A 19,399-nucleotide genomic window follows, 5' to 3' on the forward strand; every position below is an offset into this window, starting at 1 on the left:
TACGAGGCCTGCCGCTGCGAGGACAATCCTCAATATTGCCATGCCCGCTTTCATCACGTAACCTGCTTGCCCACGACTAAATGTACTGCGATCGACAGCAGCATCTCCATACACCTTTTTCAACCTCTTTCGGATGTTTCCCACTGTCTCGTTTTTACAGCACACGAATTCTATGACAGCACGTTGCTTCTGACGAACGTCAAGTGTAGCAGCCAGCTTGAAGACATGCTGTGACGGCGCACTCACGGGAACAGGTTGAACTAAGTTTGAAAACAAGCGAGAAGGATGTATGTACACACTGTAAAACTTTCACACATGCAGAATGAAAACTGTGTTCTTAAAAAAGTAGTCTGCATTTATTTTGGAGTGACCCTCGTACAACGCCTTATCACGTAAGAAGTGTAAAGGCCGCTGCTCAGATCACAGACTATGTGAACCAGATGTGGTCGTGTCGTGTAGTACCTAATAGCACTCCATCCCATCACACCAGATGCAGGAGCCGTATAATGACGACGAATGCTTTGTGACACATTTCGTTCTGCCGAAGTCTGCACACATGGACCCGGGACTTTGCCGGATAGACGACGAAGTGTCCAGCGTTGTCGCCCCACGTATCTTTTATATGAATGCGTGCTGTCTGTTCTTTCGGACATGTCCGAGAGAACAGATACCACGCATTCATATAATTTATTCGCCTCGATGGTCAACGAATCCAGGTGATACGCCCGCTAAACCAGGTAATTAGGATTGTGGAAAGGGCCAAATAGGTTGGAGTCAGTTCATCTTCTAATTGTAATTTATTGTAATTTAATAACACTTTTACAACCAAAGCGGCACATAGCCGGACCTTTACCGAATGCAACTCTTTCACGGCTGAAGGCCTGCAAACAAGAAATCTTAACAAATCAATAAGATAAAAATCCAATTAAGATAGCAATAAAAGAATTTAAAAAAACACCGCAAGGTAGATAGAACAAACATATGCAAGGTGCAATACAAATGGCTGAAGGATACAATTAAGTTTCAGAATTTTAGAATATATTACCATAGACTTTTAAAGGCAAAAGCCCACAATATTTAAAAACACGAAATGTTAAACATCAAGATAAAAATGCAATTAAAGAGGCAAATAAATTAAAAAAAACATATCACGGCTAAGTGGAAAGCCTCAAAGCAAAGCAGATAGAACAAACGTATGCAAGGTGCAATACCAATGGCTGAAGGCCATTTTAAGCAGCCGAAAACAGATAATTAAACACCGGTGGCACTCAGAATCCTGCAGGGAGGTCCGTCTGCCCTCGTTCACTTAGGCGAGACAGGTGGTGAGCCCAACTGCACTTGATCCGTCGGAACCCAACCAGGGGCGAGCCACGGACCGACCGACACAACGACTTTCTTCCCATCAATCAGTACATGAGAACTCGAACAGAAAAGGTTACAAACGTGATAATCCACAATGTATTAGGTGTCAAAATTACACACCATGTTGGACAGCGACAACAGGTGAGGAAAGGACGCTGCCTGAAGTTCCGTTAGTGGCCAGGGCAGGTAACCGGAACACTAACGGCCACTAGGCAGAAAATTCCGCCGGTGCACTCGAATTGTAGTCAACCAAAATAGGTAATTCCACCGCGTGGCGGCTAAATTTCAGCAGTAGAAACACTCTGTGTTGCTCACAGGAAAACCTCCCCAACAGCGAAGCACCGAAACGAACCACCACAACATGAATGGACGTGGCTTGGGTAGTTGAAACGACTACTCAACTTAGACGTCCTGGGTCGGTGAACCACGAAACTCGTAGCGATCGGACAGCTCCACACACGCTCCGCCACTGCGCAGGGGCTGCTAGCGGCCCCAGCCGACTGCACCGCGCAGAAATGACTTCCCTCGTCCGCAACAACCGACCTTCTGCCTGAAGACCCCGTAGCCGGAAACTATACGCACCAAACCAAAGACGGTACACGGCGCAAATATCGATACACATCACTGTTGCCACACCTAGAACGAAGAAGAACCACGACTTTACCGCAACAAGGGCGGGAAACCAAACACAGATAGACAACGAAGTTCACGAAAACGCGTAGTTGGGAGTGAGCACGGCTCACCAGGTTCTTCAGCGCGGATGCACAATTACGTCTTACGTCCTGCGAGAATCTCGTAAGCAGTGGGCACGGAGAACACGGGCACGGACTGCGGACAATTGGCGCAGGCTGGGAATGTGGGCCGACCGGGAGGCGTGCCGGAGTAGTCCGCGCGGTTGCGATAAACACTGTGCCCGGGTAGCGCAGTGGTTAAGGCAACTGCCTGATAAGCAGGAGATCCCGGGTTCGAATCCCGGTCCGGCTCACATTTTCGCTGGTCGCCGCGATTCTGCGTGAAGTCCCGATGCAGCTGACGTTAGTGGTCCTTTCCCATCCCTTTCTCCCCCATCCACCTTCAGTTTACATACGACGTATCTTTGCCACAACAGTGGTCACTGTGCTGACAGTTGTGCTGTGGAGAACGTAGTACCACAGTCCCTGTGGATGCTTGTTTTGATCGAACGAGTCAGAAGTGCGTGGCGTGTCTGTACGATCGTGCACAACCGGGCGCCAGGAGCGTGTGACCATTCGGAAGATGCACGGCACTGAGAATGGCCCTCCTGAACCCATCGATTCCATATTCGCGTGGCAGTCGTGGGATCCCACTCAACGCAGCAGTATCGCGGAACAACACACGACAGTCACGATACGCCACGCTGACGAATTCCAACAGCTCCTGGTATACGTTTCCCCTTCTCACACGATTCAAATTCAGTTTCTGACTGACAAGGGGAGGCCGCCAATTGTGAAATTCAGATTCGATTCATACTGCGCATAATAAAAGCTCATGGCCAGAGGTGTAATGTGGCAAAGCACCAAGATGCACTTCTGAACCGTTGTCGAGAAAATCGACAGTTAAAAGAAACCGTTGCGGTGAAATACTCCCGACGATTAATGGTTTTCTAAAGCGTCGTGGCGCAGCGGTAAGCGCTCGGGTTCGTAATCCGAAGGTCGCCGGATCGAATCTCACGTCATGCAACATTTTTTATTATTATTTTTTTGTAATTCAAATATATATATATAAACTATTAATGAATTGCTTATGCATGTTGGTGAAGGCGGATCGCTCTCCAATTGTACCGCCTCCATTTTTCCGTTTGTTTAACAGGGTGTACCAAAGCTCTCACGTCCGCACTGATTTTCGACGATGTTATAAGTTGCGCTAGGAACCGCATCTACCTTCTTTCGAAGTTAGCAGGCAACTACGCTGTTATGCGGCGGCTCGTTTCGGCCCATTCAACATCTGTCCTTCAAGTGTAACGAGCGAGTAATGGAGTTTATATTTCATACCTGCCACAGCAAATTTGTGTTCGTGGGGTCTCTATTCTAATTCGAACGTTTGACTTACGCTATACGTATTCGTTTCGGAATATCGTTTCTACGTCTTCCGTTAACTATACGCGGTTAACATTATGAAGACAATCAATAACATTTGTGAAATACAACTTTGTTTGCGGAAAACATAATGATGTTCGAAATCGCTAGTTTTTCCACGACAAACGACTTTCAACAACTTATTATATGCATAATTGTTGCAACTGATTACCGGGAATTTTATATACACTCCTGGAAATTGAAATAAGAACACCGTGAATTCATTGTCCCAGGAAGGGGAAACTTTATTGACACATTCCTGGGGTCAGATACATCACATGATCACACTGACAGAACCACAGGCACATAGACACAGGCAACAGAGCATGCACAATGTCGGCACTAGTACAGTGTATATCCACTTTTCGCAGCAATGCAGGCTGCTATTCTCCCATGGAGACGATCGTAGAGATGCTGGATGTAGTCCTGTGGAACGGCTTGCCATGCCATTTCCACCTGGCGCCTCAGTTGGACCAGCGTTCGTGCTGGACGTGCAGACCGCGTGAGACGACGCTTCATCCAGTCCCAAACATGCTCAATGGGGGACAGATCCGGAGATCTTGCTGGCCAGGGTAGTTGACTTACACCTTCTAGAGCACGTTGGGTGGCACGGGATACATGCGGACGTGCATTGTCCTGTTGGAACAGCAAGTTCCCTTGCTGGTCTAGGAATGGTAGAAGGATGGGTTCGATGACGGTTTGTATGTACCGTGCACTATTCAGTGTCCCCTCGACGATCACCAGTGGTGTACGGCCAGTGTAGGAGATCGCTCCCCACACCATGATGCCGGGTGTTGGCCCTGTGTGCCTCGGTCGTATGCAGTCCTGATTGTGGCGCTCACCTGCACGGCGCCAAACACGCATACGACCATCATTGGCACCAAGGCAGAAGCGACTCTCATCGCTGAAGACGACACGTCTCCATTCGTCCCTCCATTCACGCCTGTCGCGACACCACTGGAGGCGGGCTGCACGATGTTGGGGCGTGAGCGGAAGACGGCCTAACGGTGTGCGGGACCGTAGCCCAGCTTCATCGAGACGGTTGCGAATGGTCCTCGCTGATACCCCAGGAGCAACAGTGTCCCTAATTTGCTGGGAAGTGGCGGTGCGGTCCCCTACGGCACTGCGTAGGATCCTACGGTCTTGGCGGGCATCCGTGCGTCGCTGCGGTCCGGTCCCAGGTCGACGGGCACGTGCACCTTCCGCCGACCACTGGCGACAACATCGATGTACTGTGGAGACCTCACGCCCCACGTGTTGAGCAATTCGGCGGTACGTCGACCCGGCCTCCCGCATGCCCACTATACGCCCTCGCTCAAAGTCCGTCAACTGCACATACGGTTCACGTCCACGCTGTCGCGGGATGCTACCAGTGTTAAAGACTGCGATGGAGCTCCGTATGCCACGGCAAACTGGCTGACACTGACGGCGGCGGTGCACAAATGCTGCGCAGCTAGCGCCATTCGACGGCCAACACCGCGGTTCCTGGTGTGTCCGCTGTGCCGTGCGTGTGATCATTGCTTGTACAGCCCTCTCGCAGTGTCCGGAGCAAGTATGGTGGGTCTGACACACCGGTGTCAATGTGTTCTTTTTTCCATTTCCAGGAGTGTATATATATGTATATGTATATATATGTGTGTGTGTGTGTGTGTGTGTGTGTGTGTGTGTGTGTGTGTGTGTGTGTGTATACACACATTTGAATTACAAAAAACAAATACTAAAAAAAATTGCATGGCGCGAGATTCGATCCGGCGACCTTCGGATTACGAACCCGTGCGCTTACCGCTGCGCCACGACGCTGTAGAAAACTGTTAATCGTAGAGAGTATTTCACCGCAACGGTTTATTTTAACTGTCGATTTTCTCGACAACGGCTGAGAAGTGCATCTTGGTGCTTTGCCACATTACACCTCTGGCCATGAGCTTTTATTATGCGCAGTATGAATTGAATCTGAATTTCGCAATTGGCGGCCTCCCCTTGTGAGAGACCCGCTGAGTGAAGTTTCTTTATTTAGAGAATGTAAATAGGGTTATATTCCTACCATTTTGTAACGTTTCACTGAAATACTAATCATCTGTATATCTAAGCATGTAGTACACTCCATGCCAATTTGGCATGCCGCATCAATGGTCTTGCAGATTTAATGGCCAGAATTGTATTTTGACATCCTCCATTTTAGCAGTGTGGGATGTTTTTAATTTTTATTTATTTATTTATTTATTTATTTTGTTGCCGTACCGCATCACGGTATTCCGCCGCAGAGTGAACCGATCCCCAGTCGAAATACGGAAGCAGCGGAGGATTCCCGCGAGGTGCGTCACAGACGTTGGGTCAAATGGCTCTGAGCACTGTGGGACTTAACATCTGAGGTCATCGGTCCCCTAGAACTTAGAACTACTTAAACCTAACTAACCTAAGGACATCACACACATCTGTGCCCGAGGCAGGATTCGAACCTGCGACCGTAGCGGTCGCGCGGTTCCTGACTGACGCGCCTAGAACCGCATAGACGTTGTACGAGGGTTCGAACTTTAATAATAGTGGCAACTATTTACTTACAGCTCGTACAAAATATATACGTGTTTCAAAGTTTTACTGATCAAAGTAGTCACGAGCATTGTGTATAACCAGTTGCCAGCGATGTCGAAGTCGTAGGATACTCTTAGCTGTGCCAATTGTGTTGACAGTTCGAGCGGTGCGGTCTATTGCCCGACGAATTTGTAGCAGTTCTATAGCGAATGCCGTAAAGTGTTTCCTTCAGTTTAGAAATCGAGTTTAAATTACGGGGGCTTAAGTCAGGGGAGTGCATTAGGTGGTATAGTACTTAGTAGCCCCATCACTCAAACAAATCACTAACAGCTTGCTCTGGACGTGCTTGAGCATTGTCCTGAAAAATGGGGCTCAGGTCCTGCAGAAAGCGTCATCACTTCTGTCTTTATGCTGTTCATTTTTGTAACACAACCTACGATCAGCTTAGAGACTGAAGTTATGACACTTGCTGCAGGACCTGGCCATCATTTTGCAGGACAATGCTCAAGAACGTACAGTGCAAGCTGTTACTGATTTGCCTCACTGAGTGCTAAGTGCTATACCATCTATGCACTCCCCTGACAATGCATATGAAAAACATATGTTTTGGGGGGGGGGGGGGGTAACGTATTTTCTGGCCGCGCCTGCCAGCTCGTCCTGGTCCGTATTGTGGATACTCGAGCTGGTATCCAAGGGACGGATCCTTTTGTTCGACCAGGAGATGTTGTGCCTGTGTTCTCTATATGAGACAGTGCTGAAAAGTAGTGCCTCCAAATTTTTTTAATGTGAAAATTCTTAAAGCTTAGAACAAACGTTAGTGACACTCTGCATCTTTATTGTTCATATCTACATAATTATTTCTCAACATATTCCCCCCTGTTAGACACGGGACTCGCATTCGGGAGGACGACGGTTCCATCCCGTGTCCGGCCGTCCTGATTTAGGTTTTCCGTGATTTCCCTAAATCGCTCCAGGCAAATGCCGGGATGGTTCCTTTGAAAGGGCACGGCCGACTTCCTTCCCTAATCCGATGAGACCGATGACCTCGCCGTCTGGTCTCCTTCCCCAACAACCCAACCCAACCCATATTCCCCCTGGTGACGGAACATATTTCTTCCAACGAGAGACCAGTTTTTTGATACGTCACTGTACAATGTTTGACTTCGTTGACGGAGCCACAACCTCACCTCTGCTTGCACCGGTTCATCACTATTAAAGTGAAGTCCTCGAAGGTGTTCTTTAAGTTTTCGAAGCAGATGAAAACCGGGTGTTGCCAAGTCGGGACTGTACGGGGGATGATCGATGACAGTGAACGTAAGGCGTCGGATTGTTGCAGATGTCGCAGCGCTCGTGTGCGTTTTGGCTTTGTCATGCTGAAGGAAAGCTTGCTCCATGTGTAGGCGAATTCTTCTGTCGTAAGAAACTCCATTACAGCGTACTGTTTCTCACACACAGACATAGTTACATACATTCCACACGGCCATGTTACACGTTGCAATTCGGAGCCCTCTAGCGGCAGACGGTTGCAACTTGAGTCAGCGAAGCTGGGAAGTCAAGTAATATGTATGATATGTAATTCCTCAACCGATATTGCGAACAGACAAAATAATTTGAAGGCATCATATGACATTTTGAATTCAATCTTCCAAGTTAGGTGCCAATAGTTTTATTATATTTTGTACAATAGGCGTATTCCGGCGGTACTGCCGTTGTCAAGTACGTCTGCGAATATCATAGTTTGTAAATTTCATTTGCTTTTCCGATATTTGTATGTGGAGTTAACTGTACAAGTGCACTTACGTGTAGCTGGGCAACACGTACACGTCGCAGTACCGATGAATCCCGTTATCAGATGTCGCTGCTCTTATGGTGGCAGAAGAAAGTCATGTAGTAATTTGACAGCTAGTTGACCCTTCCCAGTGATGCTATACATTTTTTTAATTTTTATTGGCTTCTAGCTTACAAACTTTTTAACCATCACAAAATGCTATGCGCGAATAACTTACTTATTTGTGTAATCTTTGGTTGTTTATTTTTTATCTGTTGTCATGTTACAAAACGTCAACAAAATTTTCTAAGTAATATTTATGTTTGAAGTCGGTCTGATGGTTTAATATGTCTGCAATTATTCCAGTATGTTCATGGCGCTCCCCTTTGGTATTGCGTGTAGGGCCTAAGACTTAAGTACCGTTTCGGTTTTGTTGACTGTATGAGTTCAGTTGTTTTGAATTCACGAAGAGACTCGATTGTATGCTATCACTACCTGTAGTGTTTTCTGTAAATCTGGTGTTAAAATGTCGTCCTGTTTGTCCAGTGCAAAATTTGTTACAATTGTCACATGTTATTTTGTATATGCCTGGATATACATATGAAAATATCGCAGAAGTAAATGAAATTTACAAACTAAAACATCAGCATGTGTACTTACAATTGCATTTCCAACGAAATAGGCCTACTGTACGATATGTAATAAAACTCTTAGCAGCTAGCGTGAAAGATTCAGTTCAAAATTTCATATTACGACGTGTTTCATGCTGCAGGCCCTGTTATACAAAAATAATTACAGTAGCGTCGGATGCATTACTTTTCAGGACGCCCTCCTATGTACTAAACGGTTGTGGTGAAGGGCTATAAACCTTGTTTAAATCCTCGAGACTTTCCAAGGATGGTATGTACCAGCCACAAACAACACTGTACGGAATAGTGCAATAAGTGGGACCAGGAAATGGCCAATTGAAATGCCTGTTTCTGTTCCTGAGGCTGACGGACTGGAAGGGCTAAATGTTAAACATTTTTAAGGAGCCGTTTGGAGCTCGCGAAATCGAGAAGTTGGCTGGTAACCCTCATTAGAGTACGAGGCGTGTCGTGTGCCCTTTTGGGCGATGTTTGTTTTTCGAAGTGGTTATTGTTTCGGAATCAAGAGTTAGAGATCTCTCGTGATCAACGTCGTTTCTTTTGCAGCATTTGAATCTTATAAATGTTCGAAAACATGTTCTTGTGTGCGGTAATGCAATTCATTTTTCAAGATATAGTAATGTGACTTTTTTGACACTTCTGTCTGGTGATCCCTTTTTACTGCTTTTTTTACCGTATAATTTCCGATGTTTAGATTACAGTAAGCAACAAAACGCTTTTGCCGCCATCGCCGAGAAAAGTCTGAGAATTAGCTTGTAAGTGTGGCGACAGAGGGCGCCGTGGCGTCTGTAGGTAATCGCTCTTTTTTTCCCCCTGTGAGCTGGGCTCCCGCCAGTACTCGAAGGTAGGGCGCAGTGTGTGAGGCGCCTAGCTCGATCCCCGGCTGAGGCCGGCGCTACAGCCGCCGCCCGCACAGTGGTGCCCGTGCAGAGCAGGCACCAGCCCCGCACCATCCCACACCACCACGCCGCACCGCACCACCACCACTTCGCCACACCACACCACGCCACGCCCGTTCCTCCCATGCCCCCCCCCCCCCTTCCCCCTTCAGAGCAACCGAACAGACAGCCAGCCAGCCAGCCGGGCCGGCGCCTCTCTGCCTGTCTCTCTCTCTCTCTCTCTCTCTCTCTCTCTCTCCGTACCCTTTGTCTCTCGTCTCTTCGCTTCGCCTCTCGTCCTACCCCTAACGCAGCAGCGGCGGCGGCAGCAGCACGGGCGCAGCGTTTTTCCCGAGTGTAGAGTCCCTCGTTCCTCGCCCTCCCCTCCTCCCATTCTTCGCCGCCCGCGCCGGCGGATTCTCAATTTCTTCTCCTCCGGTTCACATCTTCATTTTGCATACGCCGCCGCCGCCTAGCGCTCACCGTCCGTCGCCTCTAGCACTGTACTCGGCACGGCTCTTCCTGCCCTGCCGCCGCTGCGACCTTCCTTTCTTCTTCTTTTTTTTTTTACCGCTGAAGCAAAAAAAAGAAGGAAAAAAGGAAAAAGAAAGACGGGTCGCAGTACGAGCTCGGTGCTGTAATTATTTTGCGTCACGATCTGATCTCATTCCAGAGTCGGGTCGGGTCGGGACTGCACTCACGTCCGAGGTTAACGAATGCGCTTAACCGCCAGTAGGTATTCCTATTGCCACGGAAATGCTTGTTTCCGATCAGGCAGCCTAGGGCCCCGACCCGCCTAGTCAGCTGCTAGGCCTCGGCCGCTCGTAGTATCGTTCAAGGTGCTCGATCATACGGTTAAACGACGCGGTTCGTGCGTCGCCTTGCTCCTTACACATTGGCCAGAGGCCACGCAGAGGTGTTGTAACACTGATGCAGTACAGGCATAGTGTCCTCCACTCTGTATCAAGGCCCATTCATATTTGGCGTCTAACTATACCAGATAAAGCTACGTAGCTTCCTTGACGGAGTCTTCCGCCTTGATGCTACGCGCAAGTTAGTATAGATAAAAATCACAAAAATTTCGATTCAGTGTAAATTTTCCCCCTCGTTACGTCATATGCTTTGTATTGTTAATCACGTCTGCAGATAACTAACTTGACTATTTTTTTCTTCTCTGAATTCAGTGACCGAATGGTGGTGTTCAAGACCCATTCAGAAGGTCATCAACAGCTGATTATTGTTTCGTTAATGATGAATTGATACCGGGCGTTTCTTTTAAAATGTAGAGGCAGCAACTGCTGACGATAGAATCTCGAATTAACTATTTTTTACAACAAGTGCCTTATACGTAGGGACTTCAGAAAGTAAATTACACTTGCCGCCCCATGCTGAGACCGTTGCACATCTAGAGTTGCGCCGTGTCGGAAGAGTGTACGTTTTTCGAATTTCCTTCAGACATAGTCCTGCTGCGCTTCACAATGTGGGAATGAAAGGATACAGTAACTGCACAATGAAGGTATATTGAAATGTTGCTAGCGATTTGATCAAGGCCGCATAGACGTTGGTGATGCTGATGGGGAAGTCCAGATGTTGCGCTATGCGACTATCTTTTTGGCAAGTAGAAAGAAGATGTGAGGGGAAAGAGATGGCTAAAATGGTTGAAATGGCTCTGAGCACTATGGGACTTAACATCTGAGGTCATCAGTCCCCTAGAACTTACAACTACTTAAACCTAACTAACCTAAGTACATCACACACATACATGCCCGAGGCAGGATTCGACTCTGCGACCGTAGCGGTCACGCGGTTCCAGACTGAAGCGCCTAGCGGAAGGAGATGTCGGAATGATGAGGACATTCACACAGCAGTTTCCGAATGGCTCCGTGACCAAGGAGCGGATTTCTATCGTCGACGAACTGAAAGATTGGCAGAACGTACCGGCTGTTGTTTACAGATATTTGGTGATCAAGTTAAAAAATCGTGTAATGCATCTGTGTCATTTGGAACTGTAGTGCAGTGTTTAGTAAAAGTTGCCTGGCCAGCTATAATAATGTGTAACTTACTTTCTGAAGTCTGTTGGTAAATAAATGATACGGCTGATAACATGTGTATCTTTGAGGCTGTTTGCAGACGATACGTGTGTACATGTGATAGCGTCAGGAAATTGTTATGAAATGTAGCAAGTCTTGAAGATAATCTGCACCTCGTGCAAAGTTTGGCAGCTAACTCTCAACATAAATAAATAGTCAGAAGGCAGGCTCGGATTTATTCGAAGAATTAGCGTACGCTAGGGGCCGCTTACATAACAATTATTATTGTTCGGCCATTTCGTGAGTATTGTTGAAGGTCTGCGACGTGGTAGGGAAGATACTTCCTAGTGCTCACAGCTCCCGTAGTGACCACGATGTTATAATTAGATACATTCCAGGTGGTAGAAAGTGTCCAACTACACTATGTGGTCAAAAGCATCCGGACACTTATTAGTGGACGTTATGTCCACCCTTCGCCATTATGACGGCTCGCACTTTGCCGTGGACGCTTTCAATTGTTTGTCTGTGAGAAATGGCACTCCGTTATTTCTCAAGGGCCGAAACCAGAGTAGTTCCACAAACCTCATTACCTCACAGATGTTCCTTTACAGCAGAGTGCATTATCATGCTGATACAGTCATTGCCCCCTCCCCCCCCCCCCCCATTTCCCTCTACTGTATGCAGTACACAATATTGTATAATGTGTTCATATATTTGCGCATTTAACGTTTTCTTAAGCGCAGTAAGGGGGCTACACCTTCACAGCGAGAAACACCGGACACCTCTATACCGCTCCACCCCCCCCCCCCCTCTCCTCAACACTACTTCACTCTTGGCACTACAAATGATGGCAGGTAATTTTCTCCAGGCATTCATCAAACACAAACCCTACCGTCCGACTGCCGAGGAAATGGCGTGATTCCTCGGTCCAAATCACTAGTTTCCAGTCATCCACTGTCCAGTGCCGCCGCTGTTTACATTACCTCAAACATTGCTTAGCGTAGACTTCAGAAACTAGTGGCTTATGGGGAGCTGCTCTGCCGTTGTACACAGTTCTGTGTAACTCCATACGCTCACTCTTGTAGCTGGACTGCTTGCAGTACTTTGGAACTCATGAGTGATTCCTTCTGCCGATTTCATGCGATTTTGTTTTACAATCGTCCTCCGCAATACTCACTGTCCGAAAGTGCATGAGGTCTCCCTGTTCTTAGTTTTGCTGCCTGCGGTTGTTCCTTTGCGTTTGCAATCAACAATCACGTCACCAACGGTCGACTTGGCCAGCTTCAGAATTGTTGAAATGTCCCTGACGACTTTGTTGCAGGTGACATCCAGTGAGTAGTCCAGGTTTGAAGTCACTGAGCTCTCCTGGTCGATCTATTCTGCTGTTTCTCTCCTGACAAAATAGTAGACTACCCCCTCACCTCCTTTTATAATGGCAGCTCTGCCTTTCGTAACATCTAGAAGCCAATTCCACATGGCAGAGATGTGGCCGGATACTTTTAATCAGATATCGTAGATTTCTTCCGCCGTACGAAACGTATATAAACTAGTGAAAGGTAAAGGGGTAGGTGCGGGGGGGGGGGGGGGGGGGACGTAAGACAGTATACAGCAATACCGGCACACTGGCTCTCGAAGTACAAATATAGATGTAGTTCATAACATGTATTCGCAGTTGCGAATACGGACAACCGTCATCTGTATAGCGGGGTGACGAGAATGAAAATTTGCGCCGGACCGGGATTCGAAACCGGATTTCCCGCTCTACGCGAGCGTTAGCCTTAACCGCTTTGGCTGTCGCTGCGTGAGTCACGGTCATATCCGTGCATGTCCGAATAAACATTGCAACATACTTCTTAACAACACAGGCCGTGCAAAATCGTATATACATGGTGGTCCATTGACCGTGACCGGGCCAAATATCTCACGAAATAAGCGTCAAACGAAAAAACTACAAAGAACGAAACTTGTCTAGCTGGAAGGGAGAAACCAGATGGCGCTGTGGTTGGCCCGCTAGATGGCGCTCCCATAGGTCAAACGGATATCAACTGCGTTTTTTTTAAATAGGAACCCCCATTTTTATTACATATTCGTGGTAGTACGTAAAGAAACTTGAATGTTTTAGTTGGACCACTTTTTTCGCTTTGTGATAGATGGCGCTGTAATGGTCACAAACATATGGCTCGCAATTTTAGACGAACAGTTGATAAGAGGTAGGTTTTTTAAATTAAAATACAGAATGTAGGTACGTTTGACCATTTTATTTCGGTTGTTCCAATGTGATAAATGTACCTTTGTGAACTTATTTCTGAGAACGCATGCTGTTACAGTGTGATTACGTGTAAAAACCACATTAATGCGATAAATGCTTAAAATGATGTCCGTCAACCTCAATGCATTTGGCAATACATGTAGCGACATTCCTCTCAACAGCGAGTAGTTCGCCTTCCGTAATGTTCGCATCTGCATTGACAATGCGCTGACGCATGTTGTCAGGCGTTGTCGGTGGATCATGATAACAAATATCCTTCATCTTTGTCCACAGGAAGAAATCCGGGGACGTCAGATCCGGTGAACGTGCTTCGACGACCAATCCACCTGTCATGAAATATGCTATTCAATGGCGCTGAGCACTATGGGACTTAACTTCTGAGGTCATCAGTCCCTTAGAACTTAGAACTACTTAAACCTAACTAACCTAAGGACATCACACACATCCATGCCCGAGGCAGGATTCGAACCTGCGACCGTAGCGATCACGCGGTTCCAGACTGTACGGCCTAGAACCGCTCGGCCAACCCGGCCGGCTATGCTATTCAACATCGCTTCAACCGCACGCGAGCTATGTGCCGGACATTCGTTATGTTGGAAGTACATCGCCATTCTGTCATGCAGTGAAGCATCTTGTAGTAACATCGGTAAAACATTACGTAGGAAATCAGCATACATGGCACCATTTAGATTGCCATCGGTAAAATGGGGGCCAATTATCCTTCCTCCCATAATGCCGCACCATACATTAACCCGCCAAGGTCGCTGATGTTCCACTTGTCGCAGCCATCGTGGATTTTCCGTTGGCCAATAGTGCATATTATGCCGGTTTACGTTACCGCTAAATAGAACGTGTGCAAAAAATCTGTCATAGTCCCGTAATTTCTCTTGTGCCCAGTGGCAGAACTGTAAACGACTTTCAAAGTCGTCGCCATGAAATTCCTGGTGCATAGAAATATGTTACGGGTGCAATCGATGTTGTTGTAGCATTCTCAACAGCGACGTTTTTGAGATTCCCGATTCTCGCGCAATTTGTCTGCTACTGATGCGCGGATTAGCCGCAACCACATCTAAAACACATACTTGGGCATCATCATTTGTTGTCGGTCGTGGTTGACGTTTCACATGTGGCTGAACACTTCCTGTTTCCTTAAATAACGTAACTATCCGGCGGACGGTCCGGACACTTGGATAATGTCGTCCAGTATACCGAGCAGCATACATAGCACACGCCCGTTGGGCATTTTGATCACAATAGCCATACGTCAACACGATATCGACCTTTTCCGCAATTAGTAAACGTTCCATTTTAATACGGGTAATGTATCACGAAGCAAATACCGTCCGCACTGGTGGAATGTTACGTGATACCACGTACTTATTCGTTTGTGACTATTACAGCGCCATCTATCACAAAGCGAAAAAAGCGGTCCAAGTAAAACATTCAAATTTCTTTACGTACTACACGAATATGTAATAAAAAATGGGGGTTCCTGTTTAAAAAAACGCAGTTGATATAGCGCCATCTAGCGGGCCAGCCTTAGCGCCATCTGGTTTCCCCCTTCAAGCTAGACGAGTTTCGTTCTTTGTAGTTTTTTCGTTTGATGCTTATTTTGTGAGATATTTGGCCCAGTCACTATCAATGGACCACCCTTATTTTGTCGTTGACATAGTTTAATTTCTCCTGCGGTAACCAGTTTGGACACTGGATAAAAATCAGGACTTAATGCAAATTAGAGAACACCAGAGGCTGAACAGTTCACTAGCAACTGATTGTTACCCGCTTAACTTTTTAAAAAATCTGCCATTCCAGAATTTCGTGTCGCCATTAACAGAGAAAGTCCTTGTCTGATAGAGAATAATGTGTCAACTGGTTGTGCGGATTTTTTAAGGCCGGTGGACGAATGGCAGTGAAATTATGGTCTTACCTCTGGAGAACGTCCAGGGTACCGCTTGACATCGTAACATTTTGAGATACGTTTGGCTTAACCTGTTATTGTATCTCTAATAAATTCGAAATACACTGATACACTGACAGCCGGCCGTGGTGGCCGTGCGGTTCTAGGCGCTACAGTCTGGAACCGAGCGACCGCTCCGGTCGCAGGTTTGAATCCTGCCTCGGACGTGGATGTGTGTGATGTCCTTAGGTTAGTTAGGTTCAATTAGTTCTAAGTTCTAGGCGACTGATGCCCTCAGAAGTTAAGTTGCATAGTGCTCAGAGCCATTTGAGCGCAATAAACTGACAATAAATGCAACAGATATAGTTCTTTAGTGACTTATGTGTGTAGTGAGACTGTTTCATGTAGGATGATATATGAGAGAAACAATGTCCACATTGTCACATAGAACGATGATTTATCCAGTAATCCATTGGATTAACACATTCAGTCAGCGATGTTCAACAATGCACATGTTGATATGATATCGGCATTCAGAAATCAATGGACGTTGACTGAAGTGAAAAAACGACGTAAAAAATTGACGGACTGTGACCAAAGATGTGTAGAGAATAACCCGCCATACGTGTAGGCTAAATACGAACGAGGCAAATGATTCGTTTCCTCTCAAATTACTTTGCTGTCGACGCGACATTGATCCATAATAAAAATGGTTTCTTTTATAAAAATCCATCTTATCTTACTGTGTTTAATGGTAGCGAAATTAAACATGTCACCGGCTGCCCACGACTGTAATACAGGTAATTGCAATTTGGGAACAATAATTCACCAATTGTGTTATATGTGCAAGTCTGGTGTGTGGTGAAAGATTCATTCCTTCAGTGTGTCCTCCTTTTCGGAACTCGATACAGGCCTACTTAAATTGTCCTAATTTCTCCAGTAGGCGTAATCCGCCGTAAAGTAGAACATTAAATTTCTTTCCGCATTACGATGTAATCAAAGTAGATGTGTATGAAGTGCTGCAAGACGCTTTGCGTGCTGTGAAAGAGGCGGCTCGTAGGTGTCTCGGGCAGCAAATCGGCACACTCGACGAAACATTGCCAGGTTGCTGTGCGGCGCCTTTCCTTGTTTACCCTGTTTACTCGCCGTATCTGGTTTGCTCAACGCGCGGCGCGCTATCGGCCCGCGCTATCTCGAGCCGCGCGCTGATAGCGTATCGCGCGAATCCCTCGCCCATGGCCTCCGTACGAATGAATCAGTCGACACACACCTACAGAAACCAATAGCCGCTCTGTGCATACTCTCATATTCCCCTACTTCCCTCACAGCCTGGTACACACGTTGAGAATGCTACAGTTGTATGGAAATCAGTTTGAGTTTGACAGCGAGCTGGTCCCGCTAGCAGTAGATCCGTGGCAAACTGCCATTGTCGACTCCCACCGTGTCGACACTTCCGCTGCGCAAAGCATTTTGCTTGCCAGTTCTCAAGTAATAAACTGTTTCCGGACACGAAAATTTTGTCTATTTCAAGAAAAAGCGTAATTACGGCCCTAATTAAATTTTTTTAGCATCTTAGAGACACTGTAGAGATCTGTGCAAGAAAATGAAACACTTACAGCTGTCTTTATGATCTTATTAATTGTGTAGCAACCAGTTTCGGCGCTTCAGTGCACCATCTGCAGGCCTTAGTCGATGCTGAAGCGGTTATCAAAAAAAAAAAAAACGGTTCAAATGACTCTAAGCACTATGGGACTTAACATCTTAGGTCTTCAGTCCCCTAGACTTAGAACTACTTAAACCTAACTAACCTAAGGACATCACACACATCCATGCCCGAGGCAGGATTCGAACCTCCGACCGTGAAGCGGTTATCACGACCCATATATACGGTGCATCAATGGCCAATATAACTGGTTTACACAAACTATCTACAGAACTTATAACAACCCTACCACAACAAAGGTCAAAATTTAATAATGATTGTGGTGTTGCTCACGCTGCTAAATACTGCATTTTCGGGCAACAACAAAGTTATTATGTGGCAGGTGTGATTAGAGCACAGTTAATAAAGTCATTTCATGTAATAATGAATAAACTAGGCACTCATCTTTTCGTGTTTCCCACGCTGGTCTCGTTGTAAAATCATGGCTCAATCGTCGAAAATCTAGGTGGTGATGATTCCAAGCTCGGATGCAAAGAGGCCTAGGTTTTATTATGCTATATTCAAAACTTTTGTAGATGTGTTTCACAAACCATTCTTGAAGATTAGACCTTTGAAAGTTAGCACAATGGTGATGTAAAAAAGTAATCAGCACTCCGAATTTAAGTTACACTTCTTTTTTATTGCTTTTGTTGCAGTATCACGTAACACACAAAACATCACTTCACAATACAAAACATTCTTGAAAACATCTTCCTCACTGTTGAAGTTCACGTTTTATAAGCTGACTACAATAAGCGTCTTTCCAACATGACGTCCAAGACTTGACTTTTTCAAGGTCACACAAACTACTAACTAATAATCGCTTAGGCGCCCAAAAATCAGAGTTACATGTACGTCAAAGATCATAGTGACAAAAGAAAGAATACACATAAGAATAATATCATTGCAATATAAACATATCGATGTTCCAAAGTGCCTCTACATTAATGAAATCAAATCTGAATGTTGTCTCAGAAATATGTTAACTACTTTACAGAAACACACTAGAATATTGCTGGTATCGAGAGGTTCAGGTGAGCTGCCGTAATGGTTACGTAATTCAAGTACCATTACAAACTGTAACTGTGATAATGTCAGCACTCCAACCATCAACTGCCAGTTGGACTGGTTTGACCACTGACATCACAGTTTCGGTTGCTTTCTACAGCCATCTTCAGATCCTTGCTTAGAAAGGAGTGATCGAACAAACGCATAGTTTTGACGTGTATTGAGGGCTGGTTGGGGATGAGGCATTTTAGCTTTAATTTTCAACGTTTGCACATTGTATGACTTTTTATACGCCATGTTGGATCACTTCTTTGTAAGCTAGGATCTGAAGATGTAGAAAACATCGTGCTTTGATTGTATCATGAAAATAGTGGTCAGGGCATTAAACGTTTTTTTTACATTAAAATATTTTTATTAAGTAAATGATTTTCTGTGCCGCGGGGAGCGGGGTGCTGTAGTTGCACCCCGCGGAGAGTAATTACTACAACCTCGCAACTTGGGACTTCAAACGTCAGATGCCAACTAATTAGGTTATAACTGCCGACGGCGACTAGCCCACTGATTCGGTGTTTTGGAATAATTTGTTAGCCTTTAGTATAGTTCTGGAATGAGAGGTGCACCACCCGCATTTGAAAGCCGATCGCCGCAGATTTTATTTGTTTATTTTTGTTGATTTCATTTGCTTCACTACAAGTTCATCAAAGGCAGATGCAAATACACAGTAGAGAATGAAATATTTTCTCTCTTAAATTTCAGGAGTGCAGCGGCATAAATTCTATTTCTTCTTATAAATATTTCGGGCCTATACTTTTCGGCCGTCTTCAGAGTGAGCCGACAGACTGAAGTTACAGTACTTGCTACTTTACTTATTCCGTCGTTTAAAGCACAGGTACACAAGTGTCACAAACATTAAGAATATACACAAGAAAGAAAACTCCGGATTACGAGGTCTGTCCAGGCAGAAATTGCCCTCTCTGTTAATCAAATTCTTCGGGAGACGACTTTCGTCTGCTTCTTTCACCACAGAATCTAAAAAATATGAAGTTGTCATTAGAATTCTAACATTTAATATCTCGTGGAGTGATCGGCGACGATGTACTGCTCTACCGTAGCAGACTGATTGGGTTGTAAGAGCCGTGTGTGCTTGCGGTGCCCCATACATCTTTCATGGACTGTACGAGGGGCGGAGGGTGCATCCTGTACCGGTATCATTTTC

The 19,399-nt window shown here is 45.9% G+C and overlaps 1 protein-coding gene and 1 non-coding gene across 7 annotated transcripts in view; both read left to right on the forward strand.

Annotated features, from left to right (window-relative positions):
- LOC126092392 (LIM domain-binding protein 2) overlaps positions 1 to 19,399 on the forward strand; it is an 846,950-nt gene that overhangs the window by 214,402 nt on the left and 613,149 nt on the right. The window lies entirely within an intron of this gene.
- On the forward strand, positions 2,274 to 2,349 carry Trnai-gau (transfer RNA isoleucine (anticodon GAU)). The gene has a single exon. It is a non-coding gene; the product is annotated as a tRNA-Ile (tRNA).

Source organism: Schistocerca cancellata, chromosome 7 (assembly GCF_023864275.1).
Source record: "Schistocerca cancellata isolate TAMUIC-IGC-003103 chromosome 7, iqSchCanc2.1, whole genome shotgun sequence".
Lineage (NCBI taxonomy): Eukaryota > Metazoa > Arthropoda > Insecta > Orthoptera > Acrididae > Schistocerca > Schistocerca cancellata.